This window comes from Erpetoichthys calabaricus, chromosome 3, assembly GCF_900747795.2.
Source record: "Erpetoichthys calabaricus chromosome 3, fErpCal1.3, whole genome shotgun sequence".
NCBI classification, from domain to species: domain Eukaryota; kingdom Metazoa; phylum Chordata; class Cladistia; order Polypteriformes; family Polypteridae; genus Erpetoichthys; species Erpetoichthys calabaricus.
Window position 1 is genome coordinate 100762510 of NC_041396.2, and position 21995 is coordinate 100784504.

General features: G+C 38.7%; 1 protein-coding gene and 1 non-coding gene across 3 annotated transcripts in view; one reads left to right on the plus strand and one right to left on the minus strand.

Annotated features, from left to right (window-relative positions):
• nkain2 (sodium/potassium transporting ATPase interacting 2) overlaps nucleotides 1-21995 on the plus strand; it is a 1184136-nt gene that overhangs the window by 465054 nt on the left and 697087 nt on the right. The gene's annotated exons all lie outside the window — the stretch shown is intronic.
• On the minus strand, nucleotides 16162-16233 carry trnag-ucc (transfer RNA glycine (anticodon UCC)). The gene has a single exon. It is a non-coding gene; the product is annotated as a tRNA-Gly (tRNA).

The window sequence follows — 21995 nt, forward strand, 5'->3', positions numbered from 1 at the left end:
ATACTCATTCTAATAGATAGCGTAGTATTTCGTAGCATTTACCACTGGCCCCAGACCCACAATTTTGATAAATGTAGAGTTATATCTTGTATCATTTCACATTATTTTTATGTTATCACTGAAAATTGAGAATCATTTAATGTATTTCTAAGGAAAATGTATTTCACCACAGTGATCTGTTCTTAGATTTTTACTGTTTTCATTATTTATAGTCAGAGATAAGAAAACAGACTGCACTGACACATAACCTATTCCATTTCTTCCGTACCTGTGGTTATGTCAGATCTAGTGATATGAAACCATAGACTCATTGGGTCCTTCCAATATCATGAATCAACAGTAAACATTCCATATCTGTCCAATCCTGTAGGGTTCATAGGTTTTGTTCCTTGGTTTGTTAGAACTTCAAATTCATGTTTGAACTCTTTTGGGGTGTAGTCTTTTATATCTATGATGAGGTATGTTGTGTATTCTGACATGCATTTTGTGACCCAATGTTATTTTCAGAATTTAGTCTTAGACTTTCTCTGGTTATGCATGCTTCTTCCTGTTATAAGAGGTCTGTGGCAGTTTTAAATAAATATTCGATTCCTGGACCGTGCAGTCTCCGAACAGGTGCTTGCTCTGGGGTTGATTAGGATGCTTGGTTGAGCGTGCATTCACAAAAAGAGAGAGGCAGGATGGTGAGGAGCCTGTATCATCCAGAAATGAGACAGGTAATTGGGAGTATGTCCCAAGGGGCATGCCTTAGAGCAGCTTCAGAAAGGAGTAGGAGCGGTCCCATTGTGTGGCGTGTCCTGGATAAACCCTGGCGGACTGGGAATGGGAGATGTGTGTGAGGTTTGAAGGAGTGTCCTTCAAATGCCAGTGGACTGGTGGTGGGACCCTGAACCCATGTTTAAGGGAAGACTGCGCCGGTCAGAGGGTGTCTCCTCATGCTGCAAAGTCCTGATGGGATAAGCGGAAGAGATGCCAGATTTTAGAGTGAGGCATTGGGGCTGTTTTTAGAAGAGGAAACTGCAGTAATTTTAACATCAGTCTTATTGGAATTATTTATTGCTTTTAACCTCTACTGGATACTTTGGGTTTAATGAATTATTCATTTATTGTGTAGACTTTGCACTGCAATACTGAACACTGTTTGTTTTGGGCTGCTTATTAAAAGCACTTGACACATTTCCACCAACTATTTGCCCGGCTCATGACTTTCAATGTTTACGGGTTCAAGAGGCTCTCGGAAGTGATGTGGGAACGTTACAGCCAACCCAGACCATCACACTCTGGTCACACACACCCCATTCAAAACAACTAAATTTGTTTGTATAGCACGTTTTTATATAAAAGTCTAACTCTAAATGCATTACAAATTGTGCAGGAAAAATTACTATTAAAAAATAACTAAATACAAAGTTGGAAATGGAAGAATGGAAAGGTAGGTGGTCATAAATTAAAATTGAATTAAGGGTCTTGGTAAGTCCCTATTATAATATCCAAAGTCAATGTCCAATTTTATAACATATACAATATGTATATGTTATGTAACACTGGCCAAATGGCCATGGAGGAGAAAAAGACAAACTCTCCAGTCAGGGTGAGAGCTGAAGAAAATAAACCTTTAGGGGTTCCAAGGTCAAAAGATCTGTTCTACCTGGGCATTCTACCAAAATGAAATGAGATAAAGGTATTAAATATTAACCACTTATAATAAGAAGTCTGAGAACATTTGATGTTCTGGGTATCGTCATAGCAGTATTATCCTTCATTGTTTCTGACATCAGAGATAAAGAGTTCAAAAGATATGCATGTTAGATGATAAAACAGATGGTGTGTGTTTATGTATGTATCTCTGTGGTAAAGTGGCATCCCATCCTAGAATAGTTCCTCCTTTGTCTTTGACATTATCAAGATAAACTTTGACTAAATAAAGAGTGAGAGAGAGAGGTTAGATAGATAGATAGATAGATAGATAGATAGATAGATAGATAGATAGATAGATAGATAGATAGATAGATAGATAGATAGATAGATAGATAGATAGATAGATAGATAGATAGATAGATAGATAGACGCCTTCAACAGTCGTGGCGATACTCCATTTGGACCCACTGCTTTGCTGGCATGAAGTTTCCTCAGCTCTCTGCTTACCTGGGCTGCTGTAATTGTGGGTGGGGGAAACTCTCTCCAATGCTGGTATCAGCAGAAGGATGGGTGGAGGATGCAGTACTCTGAGGTGAAAGTGAGAGTGGGTTAGGGTAGTCAAACCTGCTAAAAAATCAGGTTTGCTTTCTCCCTGTCTCTCTCGATGGAGGCACCCTGCTTCGAGCTGCATCCAGCGATGATCTTCATCCCATCCTACACTTCCTTCATGCTGTTATTCTGCAACTTTTGCTCCAGTTTCCTCCTGTACTGCTCTTTCGCTGCCCTGAGCTGGACTCGAAGTTCTTTCTGCACGCGCTTGAGCTCATGCTGATCACCACTTTTAAAAGCCCTATTCTTTTGGTTCAAAAGGCCCTTGATATCACTTGTAATCCATGGCTTGTTGTTAGCATAGCAGCGTACTGTTCTTACTGGAACTACAATGTCCATACAGAAGTTGATGTAGTCAGTAGTGCAGTTAACAACCTCCTCAATGTTCTCACTATGTGACTAGGTTAGGAGCATGTGCTAATATTGCCGCACCCACCACATGACAAACCAACTCAGCATCTCAGGTTAAGACCTGAGTGCAGCCATGCAACGGGTGACACCTCAGCACCACACTAGTTCAGATGGAATGGAACAGTGTGAGGTTTTTTTTATGGTGGCTGGAGTGCCAATTCTGCCACCAACCCTACAGGGGGCCTACATGCAGGTTAATGTCATACCCAGGACGGAGCAATTGCAGGTTAAGGGCCTTGCTCAAGAGCCCAATGAAGTAGTGTCACTTTTGGTGTCTACTGGATTTGAATCCTCAACCTTCTGATTGCCAGCGCAGGTCCCTAGCCTCAGAGCCACCACTCTGCCCCATAAGTAAAGGGGGTTAATAAAATAATTACATTCTGGTTCTCAACATTTTTAAATATAAGCTGGAACTGAAATCTGAACTGAAACCAAAAAAACAAAAAATAAAGTGTTTCTGCAAAATATCATTCTTCCAACAATTACTAAACCCTCCATATGTGTTCATCATAATGGCCACACTAAGACTGATACAAGACCACATTGGAGTCATTTGCCTGAAGAATGTACTGTATTAAAACTTTAATACAGGAAACTGGAAGCAAGAAATGGCATACTACTTTTATAATGTTCAAAACTAGATGAATGGCTGAAGGCTTTCAGAGGATTAGGCACTAATTTATGAAAATATACTGTAGCTACTAAAAGTGAAAAACTCATGATAATGATGAAGTGTTGATTAAGGATTATTTTGATCCCTCAACAATATGCAAAATGTTTATTTAATGAAGAATTATAACTTGCTTTTTTACAAGAATTAGATTGTAGTTTTCCAAATGTAGTTCAAGAGTTAATATGCTGAGAAAAAGGAGGATTTGTTATCAGTAATGTTCCACATTTTAGTTGTCTCATTTTGTAATTCCTTAATCATATTTATCCTAGCTTTGAATAAATAGTAGAAAATAGTAAGATTATATATTTTAAATATCTTCATAGTTTCTCAAAATAAATTCAATTATTGTTTTCATTTATATACAGAATTTGGCTAAGTACTGCTTGGTGGCTCTACCGTAGGTTAAGAAGATAAACAAAATTAGGTTTTATCATTCATTAACTGCTACAATATTGCTGTAGGAATTAATGTTGGCTTATTAAGAGCATAAGCTCCAAGCAAAAATGAGCATGCAATAAAATATGTGCTGTGTGTCAAGTAAAAAGTAATATTGTACCAGATAAGTTAATCATAAGGCAGATTAAAAAATTGAAAATACAAGTATTCCATTTAACAACATGTTAATTTAACAAACATAAGAAAGCGGGGCCACTGCTGTCACTCCACAGAAACACCTCCTGGTTCAGACAGACAACATCCTAGCCACAGTCACAAGGAGTCTTCCCTGGTAGTAAGTGACCCAGGATGGAGGAGCAGTTTACCACAGTACTCACTCATGTGCATACAAATGATTTCTCATACTTGGTTTTTAAGCGATTAGCATCTAGTGATCATAATATAAAATCTGTCACTGTATATTTTAGGAAGGAATGTGACAAAGCTAAAATAGCAAATTTAATTTTAGAATGGAAAATTGTAAAAAAAAAAAAAAAAGATTTTACAAAGCCTTAAAAAAGGTGCATATTTCTAATTGGATATGGTTGAGTGGCAATGCAGCAAATTTTTATATTACAAATTACAAACAATGGACTACTTAGTAGATCTCTGTAGTGAATGAATTAAGAAGTTACCCATGGGGAGTACACAGATAATAACCAATGATTTAAAGATGATCTAAATTAGGTTAATTACTACCTAATTAGGCTAAAAAAAAAAAAAAAAATCACAATAACTAGACATTTATCCAATTGCTAGTGGTGTGGCCAATATTATTGGCACCCTTGAATGTGGGTGTGTTATATATGACATGGCCTGAAAAAAGTGAGCAGTTTTGGTCTGAGTACACTGATTTGTTTGATACCGAGCAACACAGAATCAGTCAGTCAGTCAGTCATTTTCCAACCCGCTATATCCTAACACATGGTCACGGGGATCTGCTGGAGCCAATCCCAGCCAACACAGGGCGCAAAGCAGGAACAAACCCTGGGCAGGGCGCCAGCCAACCTCAGGGCAAACACAGAATCAAAAGGTAACAATTAAAAATTGTGTAAAAACTGAAAAGCTCCTGTGACACAATTATTGGATTTCTTTTGAAATCCATTTGATCAGAAGAAATAGATTATCATTGCTGTAAAATTAAACTCACCTACAATAAATTGCCAGTACTGTCATTACAAGAATTGCACAATGAATGATAGCTTTAATGCTTAAAAAAAGGCCACTTTCATTCCCTGTTTCTTATTGATAATGCCAAAGACAAGAATTCCATTTGAGGTCATCGGAGAAAGCAATTCTCATCAAACATAAATATGTAAAAAGGTACATATGGATCTTCAAAGTGTTTTCCTGTTTCCAGAATTTGCCGTTTTAATTATAAGTTTTGATGAAAGAGGTTTTGAAACGCAAACTGCAAGAAAAACACCATGTGAAACATCCAAACAGAGCTGGAGTGGTGGTTTCATTTGAAACTGTGCAGCGCATGCTAAACCAAGAATGGCTTTTTGGTCAGAGGTCAAGGAGGACCCCATGATAAAAGAGAAGCAATTCAGGTTAGGTAATTTTCCATAGGCAACACAATTGGTTTTATAAAGAAATGAAAACCCTGCAGTTAAATATGGTAGATGTTTCATAATATTGAGGGGCTGCTTTCCTGCTTCATGATGCTGGAGGTCTCAAACATATTAAGGAAATGAAATCTGAGGACTATCAAGCTACAGTATGTTTCTTCTAAGCTATTATTTCACTGACCTATTCCATATAGCAGTTTGGAACTGCCATGCAGCTGTTATTGTCCTATTCAATCTCTTCCATTATGTACCTGCCTGCACCTGAAATTTCAACCATGTATTGGTGCTTCATAGCACTTAAAATTCAATGGGTGCATGTCGCCCTCAACCACCCAACTAAACAAATCGGTTTTAAACAGTAACTGCAAGCACTTGTGTTATTTACATCTGTTCAACAGTAAAAAAACAAATAAATAGCAGAAACATAGCCTCTAAGACATTTTAAAGTGGAGTATGCAAACCAGTATCAGAAGACTGGATATGGGCCATAATCATGGATCCACCAGTAGGACAATGTCCCAAAGCATACATCCAATAGTACAAAACAATGGTTAAAAAAAGGAAATAATGGACTGTGTTGGATTGAATAGCAATGTGTCCTGATCCAATTGGAAACTTGGAAAAGAGAAAAAGAATGTGCTATTGATAAAGGGAATCTTGACAACTAAAAAAAATTTCAACTAAAGAATGTGAGAAATTACCAGCAAAATGTGTAAGAAGCTTATAGATGTTGTGGTCATCTGAGGAATGACACAGGATCCAAAATAAATGTTGGGGTGCTCTATTTAATCAATAAGGAGAAACACAACAAAATTTTTGCTCAATGATACAAGCAAAAATATATAGGGCTGCTATGCCTCCTGTAATCTGGGTGTCAGGTCTGGAGTAGAGTTTCATTTCCATCTGAGTTTTTGTGCAAATGATACACCACCTTCCAGGAGCACCTCAAATATGTACCGTAGTTCTTCAACCAGACAGGGTGGAATCAGTTGCCCACACAGGGCATCTTCTCTGTGCTGTGGGAACAGAAACAGACTATACCATTAGCAACAGTGCCCCCTCTTATCCCTGGGTGGTACTGCTTACTAATGATAAACCATAAAGGTGATCCTCAGATGTAAATGTGTGACGATGTCTAGAAGGAATGTTTTGAGGCTGACATCACTGCCAACAGTTATGAAACCAGATAATAGCTAAGGGTGCCTTTAAGACTGAACAGACATCTTTGTTTTTGGATCCTGTTCATTACAACGTCTCATTTCAGAAGGGTCACCCTTCACACAAGAATATTTCAACATAGTGGACATAGAAGAGTTGCTTTCAAGCAATTGTTGTGTTGCTTACCTGTATGCATCTAAAATGCATTTTGGCAATTTTTATAAATTTTGATCAAGCAACTACTAACATTGCATTATAAGAGTCACCAGTTGTATATGTGCTCAAACTACACATGCATGTTCAGTCTGATTGACATGCCACAATGTAGATGCACAAACTATACATGTCCGATGCACTGTCATTGTGGTTTCTGAACAATTAATATTGGTAAGTTTGATAATGACATCAGAATATCATCCTGTGAGACTGCTCACACCACACAGCCAACTGAAATTTTTATGATGGAAATTATTTTGATTGTGCGACAGCCCAATCGTGAGAGGCTATTGGGCATCGCAGCCACTCTTATACTGTATGTGAAACTATGACTGATGAAGATGAAATTTGGGCTGACACGGAAAATTGTTTAGCGACTGCATATCAGACTTTAAAATCGTGCCAAAATGATGCAGTGTATGCCCATTTTAAGACGTCTGTACTGCTCAGTGTAGGTGGATGATTACAAGGACCAAGCATTATAGCAATGAAAAAAGAGGTCCCCAAAATCCTTATGGACCTCCTCAGACAATTGCACTAACACATTACAGACCATGGGCTCTGATTTAGATTGTGCTGAGGAAAATTTAAACTCATAGTCTTTTTTTGATAAAGTTAGCTGTATAGTCACTAGATTGGAAACTATGGCCATGAACAATGGAGCGATAAGCAAAAAGTCCTTCAATTGCATAGACCTTATCAGAATCTGGATTTTTTCTAACAAAAAAATTCAGACACACTTAGAAAACAAAATATCTTGAGTCCTTTATAACAAAACTGGCAGAAGTAGGCACTACAATACAGATGTGCATATAGATGTGGCATGTTATGGAAGGTTATCGGTGCTTACTGTGGGTTCTGTCACACTAAGGAATAGATAGAATCTGTGAAATTTAAGAAACTTTCAGTAACACGAATTCATCAACTCAATTGTAATCACAATAACAAAATTTGAGAATAAACTTTTTTACAGAATATGTTCTGTTTGAAGCTTTTTCATAAATGAAGTTTTTAACTGCCACACAAGTTCTTTAAACCTTAACATTCAATAGGTGTCGGTACTTAAGGCTGTTTTTATAACTCAGGACAACTGTAATTTTTTTTTTGAAATGTAAACTTATTTTACAGCTACATGTGAATGCAACCTATAATCCTATATCCTTCACTTTAGATAATCACTGACACAGACACAACACACAAATAAAATAATGGCATAGCAGTCAATGTAAGCAAACATAATAAAATGAAAGGAAGAGAGAGATTTTCTTCGGTAGAATATATTTATTTTTTATTGGGAATGCAGGTATGATAATATATAATGATTTCAGCTAATTCAGCAAATATAAAATTTAAATAAAGTTTTACTTCTTTAACATCCATCTAGTTTAGCTAAAACTACAGTACCAAAAAGAAATTAAACCCAGGTAGACCCAATGACTGTTATTTATAATCACTTTGTCCTTTAGTCACAAGTTAATGTTGCACTCAGATATAATTTGAGAAAATAATTGAGATTCATGAATAAATGTTAAACTCAAAAGTGAACGTTGTTGTTTATAAAACAGAGAAGTTAGAATTAGCTAGGATAAAACAGGCAATGTAAACATACATCCTGTCACTCTAACCTCAAATCTGACATCAGGTATCCAAAGAAATAAACGAAGCAAGGGCGGCGCAGTGGCACAGTGGTAGCACTGCTGCCTCGCAGTAAGGAGACCTGGGTTTGCTTCCCGGGTCCTCCCTGCGTGGAGTTTGCATGTTCTCCCCATGTTTATGTGTGGGTTTCCTCCCACAGTCCAAAGACATGCAGGTTAGGTGCATTGGCGATCCTAAATTGTCCCTAGTGTGTGCTTGGGGTGTGTGTGTGTGCCCTGTGGTGCCTGGGATTTGTTCCTGCCTTGCACCCTGTGTTGGCTGGGATTAGCTCCAGCAGACACCCGTGACCCGTGTTTGAAGGGGTCTCTCTAAGTGTGCCCCTTTACTACTCATGCGTTTCACACTTTTTCTTCTCATCACCAAAGCCACACTGACCAATCAGTTTGCTCTTAGGGACAGGACACACAAACCTTTCGTGTTTTATTATATTGTCAATAATTATGAAAATGTTTTTTTTTTTTTTTTTACCAAATAACTGAATGTATAGTTGAGAATGATTAATCGGTGTGCTAGAGTATGCTGTATTCATTTTCAGTGCCTTATTTTTTATAATACAGCAGTTTTGCCAGGGCTGAGGATTAAAAATGCATTATGGAGGTACTTATATGGTTATATTACATATTAAGACATATAAATGGAAAAATACATACATATACTATATGTAGACTACTAACACACTGGTCTTAGAATAAATCTAAAACAAGTAGCAATCTAAACAGATATTTTACATGAATAGAGGAGAAAAGACTAGTGTGCGCTGAATGCACAATATTCATTAAAACCTTTAACTATGCTGTTAAAAGCCATTTTGAACAAATGGAAGCCATTCATTAGTGATATTACCCTCATAAGAAGTGAACATCCTGCAGAGATCACTGCAAGAACATGATGTTCAGTGTTCAATGATGTGACGAAGATCCCAAAGGAGACCACTAAGGATATGCAGGCCTCTCTTATAGTTGATACTGTCTGGCTACATGAGTACAATAGGAAAAACACTGAAAAAGCTTTGTTTATGTGAAGTTACCATGTAGGAAACCACTGCTCTCCAAAAACAAATCTGCATGTCAAAATTTAAAGAAATATTATTTGAAATTTTAAGGTAAATTTCATTACTTTTATATGTAGATAAAACAAAGCACTGCACACTAGCAACATCAAAAACTGAGTATAAAGAGAAAAAACATGATGTGTGTCTACTTTGCTGCATCGGCACGAGGATGGTTTGCAGTTATTGAAGACCAATGAATTCTAAGTCTTAAAATTTAAACAGGGGAATATTGTGGTAACTGTCTGTGATCTGGAGCTCAAATGAAGCTCAAATGAAAACAGCATGAAAAAGATTCCAACCCCAGGAGTAAATCAATGGCATAGTGGCTTCAACAAAAGACATTAAGCATATCAGAATGGCCAGGACTGACTCATGACCTCAGTCCCATTAAAATCCTAGGGCAAGATCTGAGACAAGCCATTTATTCCTGTGTTTAAAAGGAGGAAGCGTATTTATGATAAGATCAGTTGACTACCACAAGAGGGTTGTTTACCTTCTCTCTACATGCAATTTAAATCGGATAATCATCCATTAGAGGAGGCTCTGTATCTCAAGTGTAAATGCCCCAGTGCTTTCATGGACTGCACTAATCTGCTAAAGAGTTTAAGGAAGATGGGCTGGGGACAGAAAGGATCTCCTTGGACCATATGCTGGCGGCACAGGGCTTTTATAAGAATAAGTGTAGTGCTGTGTTTTATATTAAACAGCAGTTGGGCCTTAAAAACAAAGGATACTTGGCTCATTAACAGATACTGGGGACTGGAGAGCTGGAGCCACCAGAGAAAACTCTGTGGAGGAGGATGCAGGGCTTTTGGAATGCAATCCCAGCCCTGGAAATGGTTTTGGGGAATAAAAATCAGTTAAGGCTCATGGAATTAATTGTTAAGATGCTTATAAAGCATTTTAGCTTAGAATCGCGCTGTGACTTAGTCAAGAGTTCAAACTGGCAAAAATATAATGTGATCAGAATCTAAGGTCAGAGAAAGAGAAGTAGATACAGTTTAAGAGGTGATTTTGAGAGCATGTTTGTTTATTGCACAGCCTTTTTTACACCATAGAGGAGAAGTGGACAAGCCACCGCACAACAGATTTAACACTGTTTACTTCCACCATTGACAGACAGGGCTGCTTCCAGTTATTGATTTGTTACTTTAGGTTCTCACATTACTTAATGCTCCTTTGTGTGTTTTTCTTCTTTGATAAATTATTTTAAATTTGTTCATCATTTTCCTCCAATCAAATGTGGGGTGCACAGAGGTACTCCCGTTCATAAATTATATAGCAATATGGGGGGGGAGGGGGTTCAGAAATTCCCAGAATTGGCTAATACCATAGGAGAAGTGTGTAGTTATTGAATTTGCTGCTAAGCATTGTGTACCAGCAAGTGTGATTAATCAGCCAACTGAGAGGCATCGTGTGGAGTTAATCGAATGCTTATTTCTGGCATTTAATTTACAATTGCACAGATTTTTTTGTGCAGTACATGTCTTATTGATAAGGTAATGTACTTTGAGGTTCAAAGCATTGAGCACTAAATTCATTTTATTTTGGTACTAATAAAAGGAGAAGTTCATATTACTGCAGGTGTAGACAAGTCATATATCTACAGGGTGGGGCATAAAGATCTCCAACATTTTGAAGGGGTATAAAAATGAACAAAGCTATCTAAAAAAATTGTATATTTCTGAAAAGTACATAAAAACAGTTTTGTTTTAATGGGTTTTAAAAATCATATCAGACAAATGGCGGCCGTCGTTGGCAATACATTGCTGAAGACGTTCCGGAAGTTCACCATCACTCTCCGGGTCATCTCAGGCGGAATGGCGTTGATTTCCTGTCTGATCCTTTCCTTCAAATCCTCAGGAGATCAAGGATAATGTTTGAAAACTTTTCCTTTAAGTATCCCCAAAGGAAAAAGTCACATGGGCTTAAATCTGGTGACTGTGCCGGCCACCCCACATCTCCCCTTAAAGAGATCAAATGCCCAGGGAACATTTCCCTCAACACTCCTAGCGAATGTCATGCTGTGTGAGCTGTGGCCCTGTCCTGTTGAAACCACACATGTTCTGTATCCACATCGTACAGTTTCGGGCGCAGAAAGGTCTCCAACATTTCAACATACCAGTTTGAGGTCACAATTACTGTTGCACCACCTTCCTCAAAAAAGTATGGGCCGATCACACCAAAGTCAGCAACTGCACACCAAACAGTTACACAAAGAGAGTGGAACAGTCGTTTGTGGAGTTCATGAGGATTATGTTCATCCCAGTAGCGAACATTCTGCTTGTTTATGGCTCCAATGATATGGAAGTGAGCCTCATTGGTACTCAGAAGAAAAGCTGCACCAGGAACCTGTTCAAGAAATTCCGCACTTAGGGCTCTGCAGTTGGCATGATCTCTCTCAATTAATTCTTGAGCCAACATCATTTTGTAAGAATGCAGTTTTAAAACAGCATACAGAATACTTCTCAAACTCTGACTTGATATCCCCAGTGCCATGGTATGCTTACAAACGGAACGCCTTGGTGATTGCTGGCTGGATGCCCCTACTGCTTCCACATTTTCTGGCGTTCTAACGGTCCTAGGTCTGCCAGGTGATTTTCTTTTCAGTGTGGACCCAGTTGCCCAAAGGTTAGAAATCCATAGCAAAATTGTATTCCAGCCTGGTACAGATGCATTTCGACCAAGCGTGTGGCGTGTACAGAATGTTCTGTGCATTGCTATCACAGAACTGTTGTTCTCATAATATGCTTGAAAAACAAAGCCCGGATATTCACCAGTCCAACTCATGATGGGTACTAAAATGGTAGATTCTGTCCTACCAAATGAGACCCCACCTGTCTATCCCCACTACAGCCCACACAGTTCTCCCTTGAAATGTGGGAGATCTTTATGCCCCACCCTGTACTTGAAACCTGCCTTGATTTTTACTTGTTACAACTGTTGTTAGCACTGTTTCTCATAGTCCTATATGCACAATTGTGGATGCGTGTGATGTTTCCCCTGTAACACTGAACTGTATATGCCACTTAAAAAAATGAATGGATGCTCAGACAGACATCTGTAGACTTGCTGCTCCTTACAATAAGAGAAATAATGCAAAGCCTCTGTTCCTTTACTGGGTCTATGTAGGACATGGTGTTAAAAAGTAATGAATCTCATCATCATTTCATCTCCTTGTACAACTTTGTGACAATATAAGTTAAATGATTGCAACTTATATCATTGAGCTCTCAAAGGATGTGCAGATATATTTCTGAATTATTTCTAGAACTATATAAAAGTGGGAACACAAAGCAATTCCAGACATGACTTCTGCTGTTTTTCTTTTCAACATGTGTTGATGTGGTGCTGCATCATCAAAACTGTGAACTATTTTGACATGTAGTTTATTCTTGTGTATTTCTGTGCCTTTTGAAGTAATTCACCTACTTGCAGACACCTCACTCAGCACTACTACTACCATAGAAAATGCTAGTACCGTTACTAGAATTTTAGTATTGACTTGGTATCCCTAGTGTCACATCCATTTGCTTTGCTTCTCCTTTTGGTACATTAAGAATATTTAGAATGTTAAAGACTGTAATGACAAGTAAAGTATCTATACCCACTTGTCTTGTGACTCAGTGCTGCCTCGGGTCTAAGTAATACAAGAGAGGGGAATTTAGAGTCACAGAAGCAACCAGCTCTGGGTGCAGTCAGACTGAAGTCCCAGGTGTACATTTTCTCCTTCCCAGCCAGGTGAGCACAAGAATAAAAAGACAAGAGCAGAGATGGATGGACATATCTATTGGTTTTACATAACAAATTTGGATATAGTCACTCCAAAAGCCTTTCACCAGAAAACAAGCACAAAGTTAGAATCACTTTAAAACATATTTGGTAAATAATAACAGAAAAGAAGCATTTCTGCTTTCCACAAGGGAACTTATCACAACACTTTTATTCTAAGTTACAAAATCAATTACATATACCAACTGCAGAGTGCCACTTGCTGATAAACAGTGGCATTTAATTTTACTCCTTCTCTTCAAAATGATTTCCTAATAGGTATTCCAGTTTTCTGTCTAAGTCCCAAAGATATATATGTTAGCTTGACTAGTCTTGAGTGAGTGTTGACTCGTCACAGAGCTCTGTATTGAGATATCACCATATCCAGAGTTGTCTCCAGTGTTGAGGTCAGTGTTACTCTAACCTCCCTGATTTGGATTAAATGGGCTTTAGAATGTTATCTTATGTTAGGGAATGTAATCAAGAGCTTTAATTCAAGTGTAGATTGGAAGCCTTTTATTCCTCTATTTACATTTTAATCAGTGGGGCTCCAATGAGGCACCAAAATGTGCTGCACTCTCATAAAAGTTAAAGTGAGAGTCACTTAGAAGAAGATGAGACCAAAGTAATTGTCTTTATACAGATACCCAAGAAAATCCATTCTCTGCACTTTGTTTCCATTTCATTAAACAGCTTAAGTTCCAGAATTATAGGTTGTAGTTTGTGTTTATCAGATTAACCTCTCATAAGTATATCATTATGGTTTTTTTTATATATATATTAAGCCTTGCCATGTTGTAAACATTTTTCTTAGTGACCCTATTGCTGTAGTCTAATTTTCTGCATCTTTACCATTAAACATTATAACTTACTTCTAAAAGTAGTGGCAGTCTAAATAAAGATTTATGTATTTATTTTTTCAGATAATATTCTGTTCTATGTGGCATTCGGATTGTCATTCACTCTTTGGTAGGCCGAAATCACTAATAATAACCTCGTCCTCTTAAACAAGATTTTTGTATTTTTACAATTTCATGACTTCAATCATTAAATCTCAAGGTTTTTATTTCTTAGTAGATGGAGCCACAATGATTCATACCTCAGTACTTCTCAGCCCCTGCTCTGTCCTGCTTTGTGCATATGTCACCAACCCATTTATATGAAACTTCAGTGTACAATTTTTGTATGATATTGTTTTGTTTTATATATAATATGCCATATATAGAGTATTATTTTTGTCACAGGCCACCTGTGGATGCAGATGGCCGGCTAGAAGTTTGTAATGTCAGACCAAAAAAAAAAAGAAGATGGGAGATGTAAAAAAAGAAAAAAACAGAGTTTTTTTTGCAGTTCAGTGGAAAACAATACAGTTCTGGTGGAAGCAATTATCCACAAGAAAAGAAAAAATGAAAAAATCAAAGCAAAAGACAAAAATCGAAAGAAAAAAAAGACTCTTACTTTGCTATTACAAACAGGGGAATTCTGCAGCCTCAAAACTAAAAAATACACCTCTGCAGCAGCCACTACAATGAAACAAAGACTTCATGGCTTATAGAAAGCCTTTATCAGTATTTATTTGCATCTAATCACTGCAAGACCTGGTTCAAACTGATAGAAAGGTGACAGTAACTCAAATAACCACTCGTTAACAGCCAAGGTATGCAGAAGAACATCTCAAAATGCTCAACAAATTGAACATTGAAGCAGATGGGCTACAGCAGCAGAAGACCACACAGGTGCAACTCCTGTCGGTGAAGAACAGACAAATGAGGCCACAATTCGCATATGCTCATCAAAATTGGACAATAGAAGATTGAAAAAAATTGCCTGGTCTGATGAGTCTCAATTTCTGCTGCAACTTTTTGCAAAGTTGGATAAGAATTTGGCGTCAGCAACATTACAGTTTGAATCCATCCTGCCTTGTATTAGTGGTTCTGGCTGGTGTTGTTGGTGGTGTAATGGTGTGGGGGATATTTTCTTGGTGCCAACTGAGCATCATTTGAATGCCACAGCCTAACTGAGTATTATTGCTGACCATGTCGCATATCCATCCCTTTATGACTGCTGTGTACCCATCTTGTGATGGCTACTTCCAGCAAGATAACACACCATATCACAAGGCTCAGATCGTCTCCAACTAGTTTCTTGATCATGACAGTGATTTCACTTTACTCAATTGGCCTCCACAGTCTCCAGATCTCAATCCAACAGAGCACCTTTCAGATGTGTTGGAATGGGAGATTTGCATCATGGATTTGCCACTGACAAATCTGCAGCAACAGTATGATGCTATCATGTCAATGTGAACCAAAATCCCTGAGGAATGTTTCCAGAACTTTGTTGAATCTATGCCATGAAGAATTACAGAAGTTCTGAAGGCACAAGGGGGTCCAATCTGGTACTAGCAAGGTGTACCTAATAAAATGGCTGGTGAGTGTATAAATTGGTTGATATACTTCGGTTTACATATATACTGGTGTAAATAGATCGTTTTAGATATATATCTATATATTTCCATTCAGATACATTCATCCAGATATATACATTGGTTGGAATACATCCATTTGGATATATAGGTCAGTTCAGATACTGTATATATGTTGGTTTGAATAGAATGGTTGGGATTTATGGGCAGGAACAACACAGCCATCACATTTTGCAATGTTATTTAACTATAATCATGTATATGGTATTATGTTTTTGGTTCTAGTTTTGGTTTATTATTCTGTTTGTATTTTGTTAATTTTATTATATTCTTTGTTATTTTGTTATATTTAACGTTGTTATTGATAATTGATCTGACTTGTATGTACAGCCAAAGGAGGTAGGGCCACTTAATCATACAGCTGGGGTTACTGGCTCCAGCAGTACTTAAGCTGAAGCTTTAAAGTGTTCTACAGCTTTAAAAAAAAAAAATAGAAGCTGTAGAACACTTTAAAACTTCAACTTAAGTACTGCTGGGAAATTGCACTTGCATTGGCCGGGAATCAAACCCGGGTCAACTGCTTGGAAGGCAGCTATGCTAACCACTATACCACCAATGCTCCACAGCTTTGGCAAAATAGTAGTATGGGGCTTTTATTCTTTACATGTCTAGAGAGATCTACCCGACTAAATTGACAGAATAGGTATACACTGCATCAGTGAATATCTACATAGTATTCGTCTATTTCCCAAACCCATTTAATCCTGTTTGTTACTGAAGTGTGCAGAGCAAATGTCAACAACATTAAGCACAAGGTAAAAATCAACCATGGATAAGAAACTCCTTCAATCAAAGGGATCACTCACATTCAGGCAATGTAAAGTTTGTAATCAAATTCATCCATATGCCCTCATGAAGAAGATGGAAAATATAGGTAACTGGAGAAAATCCCACACTGACAAGTTTATAATATGTAAACTCTGCTAATTTGTACAAAAATGTAGGGTAATATTACTTATTACATATCTAAGGGACTTCATGATTTCTACGATTTGATAGATCCTTGAAATAGTAGCATACACAATATAAGTTAATTATTGCTCAAGCAACATAATACCCCTCATTTTAGTTAGCTTGATTGTTAAGATTATTAACCGTTAATTGTTTCCTTCAGTCTTAAACAGCTGCATTCACTGGTTTTGAATGCTTATTTTTAACCAGCTGCTCACCATCTGATTTGGTCTCATTTACTCCTGTTTGTGTTTATCATAAAGTTTCTGTTTTAATAAAGTATGTGAAAAGAAATGGAAGAAGGAAAAAGAAGGACTGAGAATTATTAATCTGCACCAGGCCACAAATCATTTGTGTGACATCCTTGGAAAGGAAATATCTACAATCTTCTTATATAATAAGCTACCGTGGCTAATCACCTGTGGCCTGAAATTTGGCACACATATACTACGTGACATCTACTGTCCGCTTTCAGGGTGATGATTTTTATTACTCTTTTTATTTTTATTTTATTTTATTGTAGAATCGACTCTCGGCAGCAGCCAGCAGGGCAGCGGTGTGCCGCATGCGTACGGGCATCGTTCTCATTCCTTACCACCTTCGTGGTCACTTCCCCTACCTCTTCATATCTTAAATCATTCTTGAGGCAGATTGAAGACTTAAGTGCCAGCTTAAGTGAATCAGTTTTAACACGAAAAGATGCCAACGGAAGAAGAGAAGAAGTGGGCCACTAGGGTGGAGAAAAGAAGAGCTACTCATGAAGCAGCAAGTGCATCAACCTCTAAGCAAACGAATGCTAAACGTATGGAGAAAGAGGATGAAAACTATAAGTCAAGTGTATTCACTGCACGTTATCGTGCAGTACACCGTTACTGGTATGATAATATTTTGTGTATAAGTAGTATTTTATTGATCTTCCCTTGCCTCCTGTTTGTACAGCCAAAGAAGGCAGGGCCACCTAATCAAGCACCTGGGGTACTGGCTCAAGCAGTACAGTAAAGTGTTCTACAGCTTTGGCACAATAGTAGTGTTTGCGGCTTCTATTCTATACATGCCTAGGGAGATCTACCCAATTAAACTGACAGAATTTCATGTGGCAGCACGAAAGCCAATAAATTAAAGAACTAGTTCTGTTATGGGGTAGGACTGGCACCTGTTTAAGAAATTAGAGTGGAGCACAAACCTGCAGCCACTGTGGCCCTCTAGGGATGAACCTAAGATCCTGGTAGAAAATGCAAATATTTAAGTCTGCTCCTTATGTTGCTATCTGTATTACATAGCTCCCACCAACCCTAGAATGAAAATGACTAGTTCTGAAAATGGGAGGATGTGTATCTTGCCACAACATAGGGGCACTAGTGCACCAATTTTCTAACCCAAAATAATGCTAATGAGACCAAAATATACAAAACACATGTTTGTTATTGTAATGAAAACACAAGGAAGGGGTATACTGTATGAATGTAGTACACAAAGCAACAAATAATAATAAGCAAAATAACAAATCCTGCAGCTCCTCAGTGTTTACTTATTCAGTTTTGCGTTCCTCTCTACCATATGTGTGACTGTTATCTCTTGCCAGTTAAGCCTCTGGTCCAATTCATCATTCAAAGAGACCCTGGTCTTAAAATAGCTTTAAACACTTTGGTGGTTCAATTTGAGCCAAACCTCAGTACCCCTTCTGGGAACTGCACTTCCTTCTAGCATCCCTGAACCTTCCATTAACTTAATGGACCTGCAGTCTGTTCTTTAAAAAGAGCAATGTGTTCCTTGTTCACCTAGCATGGCACCAAGGTCTGCCATTTTTAATTATCTGTCACAGTTCCATGTGTCCCTATCCACTCTGTTTGGAAGATCAAACATTTCTGTTTATTCTTTGGTCATCTACTCTTTAGCATATTTGATCAACAAGGTTATACTTTTCCCCAGGGCAACTTTTACTCCATAGCTCTCATGTGCCCCTATCTAAATCTGTTAAGGGAGATCTAGTACAGGGACAGTGATTAATAACCCCCGACAGTGCCCTATCATGTGCACTGGCGTCGTAACAAGTGTTTTTCTTGTCAGTGCAAGATAACATTTCTTGTTCGGCTACTACCCTCTACTAGCATTTTCTATCTACAGTATCCCTGTTTACCAAGCGACCCACAACAAGTTTGTTCTGGCCTTTTCCTTTGCAATATTTGTATTTGTGTTTGTGACTGATCCTGCAATTACTTTTGGTGGAATATATGTGTGAATTTTACAGAACACGTATCTCCCCAAACTGACAAGGAAGCCTTCTGAGAGTCTGTTGATTTACTAGATGAGAAATTCCATATGAGTGTCTGAAACAGGCTCAGAAGCAGCACAAGCAAAGACACATTTGATCTTGATTTTAAGATAAATCTTTGCTCCATTCTCAAAAAATTTTTTTTGTCACAGCTATTGCTATGAATAGGAAACATATTATTGTTGGCATTTTCCTATTTAAGCTCTATTTTATCTTTCTAAAATGATTACAGAATTATCCATTTAATGTATTATTGTAGAATCACATGTAAATTTTTAAATGTGTTAAGAGAACCGTTGTGGAATGTTCAAAGATGGCTTGAAGCGAAGCGGAGTGGTGGCTCTGAGGCTAGGGATCTGCACTGGCAATCAGAAGGTTGCTGGTTCGAATCCTGTAAAATGCCAGAAGGGACTCTGCTCTGTTGGGGTCTTGAGCAAGGCCCTTAACCTGCAATTGCTAAGCACTGTGAGAAAAGTGCTATATAAATGCAAAGATTTATTATTATACTTTAAAATGACTTAACATTAGAAATACCAAAGCCTACGAAAAATATTTGTAATCCCGGCCCACCTTAAATCCCTTCACCCCTCTCCGTCAGAGTCTGTGTATGTAAACACATATCCTTGTACCTTTTGTGAAGGTGTTTATTTGATATTTGGACTTCAGCCATCACACATTATACAGTTCATGTCTACATTATGTAATTTATTACTAAAACATTAAAAACGTTTCTGTTTGAACAATGTGTTTACATAGATTGTTGTAGACATGGAACACGCATGAAATGTATGTATTCCAAATGACAATATATTATTTACCCTCTACAACTCCAGGCAATTCACTCCAAGATAAACACTGAGCACTGAGAACCTTCTCTGTGAATTAAGCTGCGGCAGAGATGGGATAGTAAACTTGTTGTGTATTCAGCCAGTACAAACAGCATGTAGTCTCCTTTACCAAAATCCTTTTTAATCATCAACTCCAACTCAACCCAACAATCCTCTCCCCTCTTCTCCTCCTCTCTCCCAGGAAGGTTTCAAATTCTGCAGAGACAAAGTGCGGACCATTATCTGAAATCAGTTCCTTTGGATATCCTTCTCTGCTGAAAACTGATGTGAGGAACGCAATGACAGTAGCAGAGGTTACTTGAGAAGTAAAAGCCAATTCTGGCCATTTGCTGTAATAATCTATCAGAGTAACTGCAAAACGGCAAAAGGTCTGTGCGCTGGAGCTGAGGAGTCCTCTACAGCGCATCTTCAACCTGAGCCTGAAAGAGGGGAGAGTCCCGAGGCTTTGGAAAACATCTTGTGTCACCCCAGTCCCAAAGGTATCACGTCCTAGTGAGCTGAACAACTTCCGGCCTGTCGCTCTGACGTCACATGTGATGAAGACCATGGAGCAGCTGCTGCTTCACCACCTGAGGCCACAGGTATGCCACGCCCTCGACCCTCTGCAATTTGCATGCCAGGAGAAGGTGGGAGCAGAGGATGCCATCATCTATATGCTACACCAATCACTCTCCCACTTGGACAGAGGCAGTGGTGCTGTAAGAATTATGTTTCTAGACTTCTCTAGCACCTTCAACACCATCCAAACTCTGCTCCTTAGGGACAAGCTGACAGAGATGGGAGTAGATTTATACCTAGTGGCATGGATCGTGGACTATCTTACAGACAGACCTCAGTATGTGCGTCTCGGGAACTGCAGGTCTGACATTGTGGTCAGCAACACAGGAGCGCCGCAGGGGACTGTACTTTCTCCGGTCCTGTTCAGCCTATATACATCGGACTTCCAATATAACTCGGAGTCCTGCCACGTGCAAAAGTTCGCTAATGACACTGCTGTTGTGGGCTGCATCAGGAGTGGGCAGGAGGAGGAGTATAGGAACCTCATCAAGGACTTTGTTAAATGGTGCGACTCAAACCACCTACACCTGAACACCAGCAAAACCAAGGAGCTTGTGGTGGATTGTAGGAGGCCCAGGCCCCTCCTGGACCCAGTGATCATCAGAGGTGACTCTGTGCAGAGGGTACAGACCTATAAATGCCTGGGAGTGCAGCTGGATGATAAATTGGACTGGACTGCCAATACTGATTCTCTGTGCAAGAGAGGACAGAGCCGGCTATACTTCCTTAGAAGGCTGGCGTCCTTCAACATCTGCAATAAGATACTGCAGATGTTCTATCAGACAGTTGTGGCGAGCGCCCTCTTCTATGCAGTGGTGTGCTGGGGAGGCAGCATAAAGAAGTGGGACACCTCACGCCTGGACAAACTGGTGAGGAAGGCAGGCTCTATTGTAGGCATGGAGCTGGACAGTTTGACATCTGTGGCATAGCGACGGGCATTCAGCAGGCTCCTATCAATAATGGAGAATCCACTGCATCCACTGAACAGTGTCATCTCCAGACAGAGGAGCAGCTTCAGCGAAAGACTGCTGTCACTGTCCTGCTCCACTGACAGACTGAGGAGATCGTTCCTCCCCCAAACTATTGCGACTCTTCACTTCCACCCGGTGGGGTAAACGTTAACATTATTCAAAGTTATTGTCTGTTTTTACCTACATTTTTATTACTCTTTAATTTAATATTGTTTGTTTTTTTTTGTATCAGTATGCTGCTGCTGGAGTATGTGAATTTCCCCTTGGGATTAATAAAGTATCTATCTATCTCTATCTATCAGTGCTCCATCTGCAAATGGCCCTACAAAATCTATTGAAAGTTTCTCCCATGCAAAGTTAGGAAAAGGTACTGGCTGAAGTGGAGGAGTGTGTACAATTACTGTTTTGTCATGGAGTTGACATGTTACACATGGACGAATTGCTGCTTCCACCTAGGCATCCATTCCAGGCCACCAAAACAGATCTCGCAATCTTTGTTTGGTTCTGACGATACCTTGATGACTTTCATGTGCAATATGTACAAAGTTTATCCTGTAAGTCCAGAGGCACCAGCAAGCGGTGAGATCCGCGAATGATATAGCCATCCATTAAAGACAATTCATGCTTCACTCTGTAATACGCTCAAAGATTTGGATCTAGGTTTTTTTCAGATTTTGGCCATTTCTTTTGTAAAAGCTCTTTTAGCTTAATATGTAGTAGG